General features: G+C 52.0%; 1 long non-coding RNA gene across 1 annotated transcript; it reads left to right on the top strand.

Annotated features, from left to right (window-relative positions):
- The first annotated feature begins 5,239 nt into the window (after positions 1–5,239).
- Positions 5,240–9,786, top strand: LOC109248887 (uncharacterized). Its single transcript, XR_008425039.1, has 2 exons — positions 5,240–8,159; positions 9,658–9,786. It is a non-coding gene; the product is annotated as an uncharacterized LOC109248887 (long non-coding RNA).
- The last annotated feature ends 1,672 nt before the right edge of the window (positions 9,787–11,458 follow it).

Raw genomic sequence — 11,458 nt, 5'->3', positions numbered from 1 at the left:
TGTGGCAGGGGGTTCTCATCATGGATTTCACACAGGAAGTTTCTGATGTACCGAGAACATCGTATTATGAGGTTGTCTTCCCGTGTCCCAGGAATAGATTCAGAGATATCCGTTCTCATACCCCAAGAACTCCTTGGGTAAAGACTCAGAAGCTCACTCATTATGATCGACTTTTCAGTGGACAGACCGCTGTCACTGACGTGGTGCTTTGAAGCACACCAAGTGCCCTCATGGCCATTTTCTCATTTGATTCTGGCCACAACCCGCAACAGTACTGGCATTTCATCAGTGCAGACGCAGCAGCTCAGAGAAGTCAAGTCCTCCGTCCGAAGTCACTCAGCAAAGGGAGAGCTGGGGATTAGTCCTGGTCCTCGGACCTCTCCCGCTTTCCCAAGTCCCCGTCATCCCACCTTTGGTGGCAGTGGGCCAGGGTGGTTCTGGGCCCGTGTGGGCCGATGTCACTGTGAGTTCTGCGAGCCCGGCCCGGGAGGTGCTTGGAACTCCCCGAGCTCGCGCTCAGGAACTGGTTCTGCTCACCGAGGGCTGTGTCGCAACGTGACCGATGGATGAGAAGGCTGACAGCCATTCCTTCACCAATGTGATTCAAGGTCATTTGTCACCTCGGGAAGCGCACGGAGCAGCGACATTCAGCAGGGAGGCGCGCTGCTCCGGAGCCAAGCCTGCGGTGTGGCCTGGCACCTTTCCCGTGTGGCAGGGAGAAGGGGAGCTTCTGGAAGTGAGCAAGTGCCTAGCCAGGCCCGGGAGTCCAGAGCCCTGGAGACTTTGGTCAGAGCTGACTCAGCCCCTCTTTTGAGAAAGGAACCTGATGCAATGTGGAGGTTGCATCCCCAAGCTGGGGTTAGGATGCCAGGACACAGGAGGCATCAGCAAGAGCTGGTGACTGCCGCCGCTGGCTGAGCTTTGAGACATGACAGGCGTCACCGGAGGGTCAGCAGCTGCCGTCCCTCTGGTGTCGCCTGAGGAAATCACGCTCACCGAGCTACCAGAGCGTCCTCATGGAGACGATCTCTCTTCCTAATTTAGCAAGCGGTGCTTGCTTGCTTTTTCTGAAGGAGCCCAGAACTGTCCACCTACACTGCTGTCCATCAAAGCGCCGTGTCCCAGAGGAGGAAGCCCTCACCGGTGGGGGGCCAGGCCCTGGGGTGGAGGCCTGGACGTTGTCGCCCGTGCTCTGAACAGTGCACGCCCCGGGTTTGATGGCTAAGACGGTGCCTTGTCTCACTGGGCCTTCCTTCTCACATTGGTAACCTCGGCCTCCATCACAGCTTCCTTTTGGGCTTTCTTGCTCAGGGGAACAGCACTGAGATGTCCTTGTGGTTCATGACCCAGGCCTCAGCTCAGGTGTCCCTCCCTGAGAGAAGTCTTCCTGATATGCGTTAGCAGGCCCCTGCCACGCTTTTTTTTTTTTTTTAATGCTTATTTATTTCTGAGAAAGAGAGACAGAGTGTGAGCGGGGAGGGGCAGAGAGAGAGGGAGACACAGAATCTGAAGCAGGCTCCAGGCTCTGAGCTGTCAGCACGGAGCCCGACGCGGGGCTCGAGCTCACAGACCGCGAGATCATGACCTGAGCCAAAGTCAAGAGTCAGGCGCTTAACCAACTGAGCCACCCAGGCGCCCCTGGCCCCTGCCAATCTTGATATTCCCCTGGGCACCTACCACTACCAGAAACTACGTATTTGTTTGTTTGTTCCTTCTGATTCTCCCTGTCACTTGAGGGATGGGAGCATGCCTAGTTTAGCTCACCATCATACCCTCAACACCTGGCAGGGAGCTTGGTGCTAGGGACACACAGTATCTGTCCTTGGAAGGAAGGAATGAATGAATGAATGAACGAATGAATGCAACCGAGTAGCTGACATGGATGTGGGCACCAGGAGGGGCAGGCTTAGTGTTTATTTATTTTTGAGAGAGAGAGAGAGAGAGAGAGAGAGAGAGAGAGAGAGAGAGAGAGAACATGAGTGCGGGAGGAGCAGAGAGAGAGGGAGACACAGAGTCTGAAACAGGCTTCAGGCTCTGAGCTGTCCTCACAGAACCCGACACAGGGCTTGAACTCGGGAACGGCGAAATCATGACCTCGGCCAAAGTTGGACGCTTTACCGACTGAGCCACCCAGATGCCCCCAGGAGGGGCAGGTTTATACAGGCGGATGCTCTACAAGGGCCCTCCCAGATGCTCCCAGGTGCCCCTGCCAGCATGGCACCACTTGTGAGCTCCTGGACCCCCGTGGGCTCCTCGTGGGCTGAGCGGGAGGGGCATCCCAAGTCGCTCAGTCATTATCCGATGGATGAGTGGGTTGTGCGGATGAGTAAACAGCGATGGACCGGGAGGTCAGGCATCATTCAGCCTCAGAAACTGCACGTGTCAATGGGATCGAGGAGCCCAGGAATGTGTTTTTCGTTGATGTAAACCTGGTGCAATAGACCACACCTGCTTCTTGACCCAGGAACGTGGGAAAGAGAAAGGCACGGCCTGTTTTGGTGCTGGCAGAGTTGCTGGCAATAGAAGAATGCCCTTCTTCTGATTCAGAGCGGGGAGGCGCTCTGGTGCCCTGCCATTGCCCGAGGACCGCAGGGTGAGTCGTTCCGTGGCTCCTTGCCCTTCCCCATCAACGTTCTGGCAAGTCACTTGTTCCGACAAGTACTCGCTTTTGGGATGGAACAGCCTCTCTTTTGTCCAAAACCTTCCCCTGGATTAAAGACGTACAAAGAACCCTTCGAAGAGGAAAATAATTGGGCTGGGAAGAGGGGACTGTGTCTCGTTTGGACACTCAAGTCCTTAAGCTCCTGCCCCGAGAGCTTCTGTCATCTGCTCCTCCGGTGCCCGCAGTGCACCAAGCCTTTTGGCTCCCAGCCTGGTGTGGTCTCCATGGCTTCCTCCTTCGCAGGAGCCGGCCACATGCCCTTGAACCTTCTTCCTTTCCTCTCCCCTGCTCCCAGTGATCCTGCTAAGAGGACGCGGCAGTTGAGCAGCAGACTTCTGGAGCCCAGAGTCGAACCCTGCCCGGAGACCCCGACTCCATCACGAAAACTGTTCGGGCATAGAAAGAAAGCAAGACTCTGGGGAAGCACCGCTTCCGGGGCCACGGTGGTGGGACTTCTGGGAGGCCAGGTTCAGCGCTGGGGGATTCGAGTGGTGCCAGGTGACAAGCTTCCCCCCCCACCCCTGAGTCTTGTCTCTTGTCCCAGTGGCTGCTGGTGGGAGGCGTGGCCTACCCTTTTCAGGAGTGGGAGGGCCTGCCTTGCGACACTGCGGACCAAATACTGGTATTACTTGGGCCAGGTAATCAACCCCCACAGCGCTCCCGTGTGGCTGGTGCTGTCGTTACCTTGTCATTTGTCCTGGAAGCTGAGGCTGGGCAGCGGAGCCCATGTCCATAGAGCGCCTGCGCCATGCTCTGCAGAGGCGGGGGGCGTTCGATGGATGGGGCCCACCATGTGGACCCAACACCCCCTCACACACCCTGCACCTTCTGTAGGACTCCTCAGCTAGTGGCTGTGGGCTGGCCACTTGGGACTCAACCCACATACCCAGGCTTTTGTAAATCTTCACTTGATCAAATGAGCAGTTTTATTTATGCCTTGATTCTTTAAAATACTTGAAATGTTGATTTCTTCTCGCCTCTTGTTCTTTCAAGCTTGACATTTCTCGGCACATCAAAGTCTTCAGAATGCCCTCAAACTTCTGTCTCCAAAGGCATTTCACTTGGCTCCGCGTGGTGGGAAACGCTTTTCCTTAGGGAGGTTAAAGTTTGTGTTTGGTTGTCGAGTTTGGTGGTGTTTATAGGAACAGACACCAAGGTGGGTAGCCTTTTTCTCAGCTGAGTGGTAATTTATGTTACGTGTTCATAGATTTCAACGATTCCAAGTAGGGTTGGCCAGAGTCTACGTGGTGTTTGATGTTCAGTGGTTTGATCTTGCTGAAACCTGTTGTTTTTATGGTTTTGATAAATCTTAGTGAAATAATTCAGTGCTGCCAAGACCCGAGGACTTTTTCCTCAGGTAGTGGGTATACAGTCAATGCATGTACATATCATACGGAGAGAGTTGACCATGTTGCACTCAGAAGGAGTTTATCTTTCTAAAGATCCTCTTACCTGGTCATTTAAAAAATATCACCCTAGGGGCCCCTGGATGGCTCAGTCAGTCAAGCGTCCGACTCTTGATTTTGGCTCAGGTCACGATCTCACGGTTTAGTGAGTTTGAGCCCCACGTCGGGCTCTGCGCGGACAGTGTGGAACCTGCTAGGGATTCTCTCTCTCTCTCTCTCTCTCTCTCTGTGCCCCTCCCCACTCGCTCTATTTCTGTCTCTCTCAAAATAAATAAATAAAACATAAAAAAATAAATAAAAATATCACTTAGTTACCTAGGTAACCATTTTCCACAAAGGAGAACAAAACCTAGTTCTCCACTTCTGGTCCCCCTTTGTCCCAACTTAGCGCATCACCGCTGCCCACGAGCATCTGTGTCCGGTTCTCTCCAGGACTGAGAACGAGTTGCCTTTTCCTCTGCAGGGCCAGCCGGTCCTCAAGGCTGGCCTCCCCACACCTGAGGAGCACCCGCCCCTCACTCCCCAGGCTGTCTCACATCCTGAGGGAATGTACTCGGTGACCCTGCAGGACCCTGTTCTTCCGTCCCTGCGCAGCTAACTGTGCTCACGCGGGACTGATCTGCACTCCTGCTCGTCTGGCCCTCTTCTTACTGGACACCCGTTTCCAGGTGCACGATGGACACCTCCACAGGACCGTCCCGCAGATACCTCAGATGCAAGAAGGCGAGGAACGAACTCACCATCTTCCTCTCTTAAGTGCACGCATCTTCCAGGATTTCCCGTGTCAGGCGGGGGTGCTACGGCCCGTCCAGAGGCCCGCGACAGGAAACCTGGTCTCTTTCTGGACTCCGCCTCACCTCCAGGTTCTAGGCCGACTAGGCGGAGTTCACCTGTCTCTTGAGTCAGCAGTGCCCCTCACCGGCTCGGCCGCCCCCGTCCAGGCCCACAGCTCTCCTGCCTGGACCACGCAGTGGCTGATCTATTAGTCTCCTTGCTTGCGTCTCTTCTCCCTTGACACTTCCTCCAGATCAACGGAAGTGGGACTCTGACCACACGCTCCTCTGTAGAAATGCCTCTGTGACTCCTGATTCGGTGGGCATCACGCCCAAACTCCTGTCGGGGCATGCACAGTTGGTTCCGTCGCCTGGGCCCCATTTATATCTCTGGCCCCGTTTCTTGCCACTTGAGATCTAGAAGTACTGAGCAACTTCTGTCCCCTGGCATTTGCATGCTGGTCATGCCTGCGGCCTTGATAGGTAAGGGTCCCTTTGCCAGGGACACCTCCTGACTTCTCATCTGACAAGCTCCTATTCATCCTGCAAAACCCTCAATGTCACCACAGCTTTCTCCCAAGACAGATTCTTCCTTGAGACACAATCAGTGGGGCTCCGCTAAAGTGCATGCAGACCTCTGTCACTTCCCCCATCACTCTGTTGTCATGACTGCTCTTTGGCTGCTCTCCGCTTCCTCAGGCAGGAACTGCTTTTGTACCACCCACTTTCTAGCACGGTGTATAGCAAATAGTAGCCTCTCGATAAATGTGTTGAGTTGAGACCTCAAATTATCCTAGGGAGGTTCAAAGAAGCATAAGTCCTTGGTTGTGGTCCACAGGCCTCTTCACAGCTAATAATGGTCAAAGAGAAAAACCTGACAGGGACCCAAGAGACATACAGATCTTTTCTCCCCTTTCCCAGGGTGGTTGACCGCTCTTGAATGTCCTTTTTCGAAAAGAAGAGCTGAGCTTGATTTGGCTCAGTCATTTACTGACCCTGAGCCTCCCTGGGCTTTGGGAAGGAAGCAAGGATCCGATAGGATGATGTAGCCGAGAGCCCTAAGTGAACATTGGGGGCACTGGGGGTCTCCACGCCTGTGAGCGCCTGTCCTCTCTGTGGGTGATGCGTGAGAGTGACGTAGGCCTCCGCGCGCGTGCGCAGAGCTGTTTGTAGGGGCAAAAGGGCCGCCCTGGAGTCCCGGATGCGGTTTCAGTCTGCAGGGGGTAAGGGCGGTGGCAGCTGTGTTTGTTTACCGGGGCGATAGCCGAAGAAGGTGACAGCACTCCTTTGGGGATGTCTAAGATTGGGTATGTGATGGAGCCACAAAGTTGAGGCCACAAAGGGGACTCCATTTTGGCTCAGGGCATTTGTCAGCAACTCCTGGGTGGGAGTGGGTGGTACTGGCAGCTGGGGGATGGGTGGGGCCACCGTAGAGCAGGCGGGTCTCCGTCCTGTGCTTCTCCAAGTGCGGGGGGCCGTCACACACCCCGTGAAGCCTGGGCACTGGTCACACTGTGAGCCTCGGCACAAGCCAGCGGTGATGTGTCAGCAACCTGAGAATGTGTGTGGCCCCGATCGCAACCAGGGCCGCATTGGAAGGAAGTGCACATCGGTGAGGGGCTCGGGCCCAGCAGCGGGCCTCTGCGGTGGCTGTGGGGGCGCTGAACAACACCTGAATGGACTTTATCCTGAAGCCAGTGTGTGTAACTCCTGCGATTAGCTAACCAGGTGACTCATTGCTTACACTTCCTGAGTCCTCAACCTTTTTTTTTTTTTTTCCCAGGAAGATCCTTATAAACTGGTCATAAAATACGCCGCGTGCGGTGCCAAATGCCTCTGCAGATACTTGACTCCATTCTGCAAGTTCAGATGGCTCACCAGGCCGCAGTCACCTTCCGCTGACTCTGCTCAGCTCGTGGGGTTCACCCATGGCCGCAGCCTTTCTCCCTGACCCAGCTCTATCTACAGGCTAGACTTTGTTCTTTTGCCCATCCACAAACACCTTTACTCACTCACCCCTGCCCCAGCCGTTACTGAGCACCTACCGAGCCAGGCCCCCTGCCCACCCCCAGGTATATAAACCTAACTGAGGCACAGACCCCACCTTCGAGGGCTTGTGACAGCCAACCACAGGGAGGGAGCTAAGGGCTCTGAAAGAACAAATCCCTGGGCCCTCAGCAACTGTATGTTATCCATACAGACTTGCTCAGCAACTTTCATAGAGAAAATGCAGTAGCATCTGGCCTGTCATCAGTGAGTAATAAAATACTTATTATACTTATAAATATACTCAGCCCCACTGAGGATTTTCCAGGACAAGTGCTATCTAGACGTGCCCTTATTATGATCTAAAACACCTAATGACCGCACAGGCTGATGCAAACATAATGATATTAGTTATTTGGTTAAAACGTGGCCCTGTGCAAGATTTTTGTAGACCAGCCGTGCGGTGCAAACAGAACTTTCTTTTGAAGCCATGTTTTGGGTAGCCCAGTGAAATAGGAATACTGGAATCAAGATCAAGTGAAGAATGGGAACCTATCCCAGGTGCGTCTCCCACAATGCACCTCACCTGGGTAAACACACATTTGCATATCAACGTATGGATTACAGACTTCCTTTTCTGAGACCTAGGAGGTGCCCCGTTCCGCACGCAGGGGGTCCAACAGCCAACCGGCTCTCTCAAACCCGGTGCAATATGAGAACCAAGGACTCAGGTCTTCAGAGCCCCAGGGGGCCAGTCCTACGGAGCAGTCCTTCGCTCTGCTTTCCCTAAAAGGAGGGGATTCTGCTTTGTAACTCACCCTGCCTTCACATGTGGGCCTGGCCTCCGGTCTCACAGGCTGCGCTGGCTTCTGCACGAGCCGGCCGGATTTTGAAATTACCTTTGGAGCCAGCCGTTATAAAAAGCCCGGTACTCAGAGGGGAAGAAAGGTAGTTTTGATGGTAGCTGATGAGCTCACCGGGTACGGATGGAACTTTTCAAACAGGCCAAATTAAAGAGCAGGCCTTGAGCCTGGGGCCTCACAGTGCTGCTGCTGCGAGGGGCAGGTGGGAAGAGTATCAGATGTGTGAAGTACAGGTGACAGGTAACCCGATCGCCGTGGCTGAGTCACTGTGCGTGAGGCATGGCGGGAGGCGGTGCCGGTGGGGGCAAAGCCGCGCCCCTCTCATCTGTCTGCAGAGGGGCCAACAGGTTAACCCAAGCCTGTTCCTGCAGGGCTGACAGTGGCTGGTTGCAGCCGATGAAAGTGGATGTAAATCAGTGCGGTTTCCCCCGGCGGCAATAATGAACCCACGGAACCTCGCTGGAAGCAGGTAGTTTTAGGAGAATGGCGCTGGAGATGCTGGAGGGAGATTAGTGTTTCTCAGCTGTTGCAGCAGTTTGCACATTTCAGTGTGCATTCAGCTCCACCTCATTCCCATTAAAAAAAAAAAAACAAAAAAAAACCTCATAAATTAAATTGCTAGGCAGGGAAAATGGACTTTGTTTCGATAGAGGGTCTGGGATGCTGGTCTGCTCCGAGGGAGAGTGGGGAGGCCTGGCTCCCAGCTGGTGTCCTCAGTTTTCTGGCCTCACCGACTTCTAGAACACGTCCACCTCAAGGACCTGTGGTTCTACTCACTTTAACGAATCAGAGGACTTCCCGAGTTCTGGGAAGGCATCTCGTCCGTCCGCCTGAGCGGCAGCTGGTGGATGACATGTGATCCTCCTTTCCAGTTGCTTGGGGTACAGGACTGGCTCCTCGAGGCCCTCTGCATGCGGGCAGCTGGCCCAGGATTACAGGCGGTGGGATTATTTTGGGGGACTCTGTGGCCCAGTGAACGAGTGCTCTGAGAGTGGCCCCTTTGTTTTGGTCATTTTGGTCCCGGCATCTAGGATGAGGTGCTCAAGACCCAAGAACCATCTGTGGAAAGAGGGAGGAAATAACAGGAGGAAGAAACCGAAACCTACCAGCCCTCAGCTTAAGTCCAGTTCTCTGTAGCTTTGCTCATTTCCATCAAGCACCGGGATGTGTCTTTAATGGGTCCGTAACACCCCCTCAAGAATATCAATGAGGGAAATCAAGTCCGTTACCTGCACTCTGTTCATCAGGCCATCCAGCACAGAGCAGGGATGGCTCATCTCCTGGGCGATGATGGCCTTGCAGAGAGAACTCGATTTCCATCATGCCCCTTTGGGCTCCTGTGCCCTTCCCCCTCCTGGCGGGTATGCTTGGCAGGGGTCAGTACGGCTGATCCTGGGGGTCTCAGAGACACCCCTTCCCTCCAGTCAGGCTTCTAGAAATCTAGACTTGACCCTAGTTTTCAGAGTTCTGGCATTTCCTTTCTTTGGACAAGGAGGCTGGGGGGGGGGGGGTTGAGGGGGGTGGGGGTCCTCCTGGTATGAGTGTGGTGAACTTGACTACATCAAGGTGTCCCAAAACACAGAGACAGATACCAAGTGTAATTATTATCTTAGAGCTACCATGAAGTTGAGTTCCACAGGAAAAGAGTATTAAAGTATTTAAGCCTTATGTTTAACCATGAAATGAAAAGACTACTTCCCTTTACAGGAATTTGAAGTCTTAGAGGTCAGCCGGTGCTGTGGACTGCCTGCATGTTTGTGTTCCACCCCCCACCCCTACCCTGGGCCCCCCAAATTCATATGTTAAAAACCTAACCCTCAATGGGATGGTGGTAGAAAGTGGGGCTTTGGGGAGGTGATCTGGTTAAGAGAGTGGAGCCCTCATGAATAGGTTTAGTGCCTTACAGAAGAGACCCCACAGAGCTCTCTCACTTTTTTTTTTTTTTTTTTTTTTTTTACCCTGTGAAGACCGAGTAAGAAGGCACCATCTGTGAACTGGGAGGCAGACTTTCACCAGACACTGAGTCTACTGGTGCCTTGATCTTGGATTTCCCAGCTTCCAGAACTGTGGGAAATAAATGTTTGTGGTTAATAAGCCTCCTAGTCTATGGTACTTTTGTTATAACAGCCCGAATGGACTAAGCCACAGCCCCGCCAGACTAATACCATAACTTTAGTTCCAAAGCAGATTAAAATGAAATCCCTCAGAGATCGTTAAGTGTGTGTGTGTGTGTGTGTGTGTGTGTGTGTGTGTAGTATAAACATGTGGCAGCAACACCTCTGTGTCATATGCACAGACATCCTTTGTCACCCACTAAGCACTCTGGGGAAGGACTCAGATAAAATGAAGAGCTTTGAGTTCCAAGTTCTGTCTCTGGCCTTGGAATGTTCAAAGGCCTTCCCAGCTGTTCTGTGTTCAAGGGTGGCTTTCAAGAGCTGGGAGGGTGGTTGGAGCTACTCCTGGGTTTCTCTGAGGCCCTCAAAGAACACTCTGAGTGCATGGAAACCGTCTCCACACTACCTGCAGCGGATGCCATGGTGCTGAGGAACAGTGGCAAAGCACGAATTAAAAAGAAGGATTCTGAGCTCAGAAGTAAACCCTCACATATGTGGTCAACTAACATTTGATGAGGGAGCCAAGAACACCCAATGGGGAAAGGATCGTCTTCAACAGGTGGTGTTGGGAATACTGGATAAACACATGCAGAAAGATGAAATTGGACTTCCGTCTTCCACTCCGCACAGAAATTAACTTGAAATGGATCAGAAGACCCAAAACTGTAAGATTCCTGGAAGAAAACATAGGGGAGAAACTCCTTGACATTGATCTTGCCAATACTTTTTTGGATATGCACAAATACAAAAAAAAAAAAAAAAGCAAAAATCAACAAGTAGGACTGCCTCAAACTTAAAAGCTTCTGCACGGCAAAAGAAACAATCGACAACATGGAAAGACAACTTGTAGAATGGCAGACGATGTTTGCAACCCATGTCTCTGATATATCCAAAATGTATAAAGAATTCATACAACTCAGTGACAAAAAAATCCCCTAAACGATATGATTTAAAAAATAGGCAGAGGAACTAAAGAGATATTTTACCAAAGAAGACATCCAAATGGTCGATGGGTACGTGAAAAGATGCTCAACATCATTCTTCATCAGGGAAGCAAATCAAAACCACAAAGAGATACCACCTCACCCCTATTAGGACGGCTAGTGTTAAGAAGACAAGAGGGGACAAGTACTGGTGAGGATGTGGAGAAAAGGGAACCCTTGGGCACTGTTGGTGGGAATGTAAATCAGTGCAATCACTGTGGAGATTCCTCAAAAATAAATTAAAAAACCAGAATGATTCAACAGTTCCATCTCTGGGTATATACCCCAAAGAAATGAAAACAGCATATTGAACAGGTGTATACACTCCCCATGTTGATTGTAATATTATTAACAATAGTCAAGGTATGGAAACAAGCTATGTGCCTGTCAACAGACGAGTGGATAAAGAGCACACACATGCACACACACACACACACACACACACACAAATATTATTCATCCATGAGAGAGGAGGAAATCTTACCATTTGAGACAACATGGATGGATCTCGAGGACATTATGTGGAGTGAGATAAGTCAGAGAAAGACACCTACTGTATAATATCACTTATATGTGGAATCTAAGAACGCCAAACTCCTGCAAATAGAGTGAAATTTGGTTCCCAGGGGTTGGGGTGAGGCGGGGGAATAGGAGCGAGGTTACTACTAGCA

Source organism: Panthera pardus, unplaced genomic scaffold (assembly GCF_024362965.1).
Source record: "Panthera pardus isolate Hobbes unplaced genomic scaffold, ASM2436296v1 HiC_scaffold_22, whole genome shotgun sequence".
Classification (NCBI taxonomy): Eukaryota; Metazoa; Chordata; class Mammalia; order Carnivora; family Felidae; genus Panthera; species Panthera pardus.
This window is presented reverse-complemented; position numbering and strand designations above follow the sequence as displayed.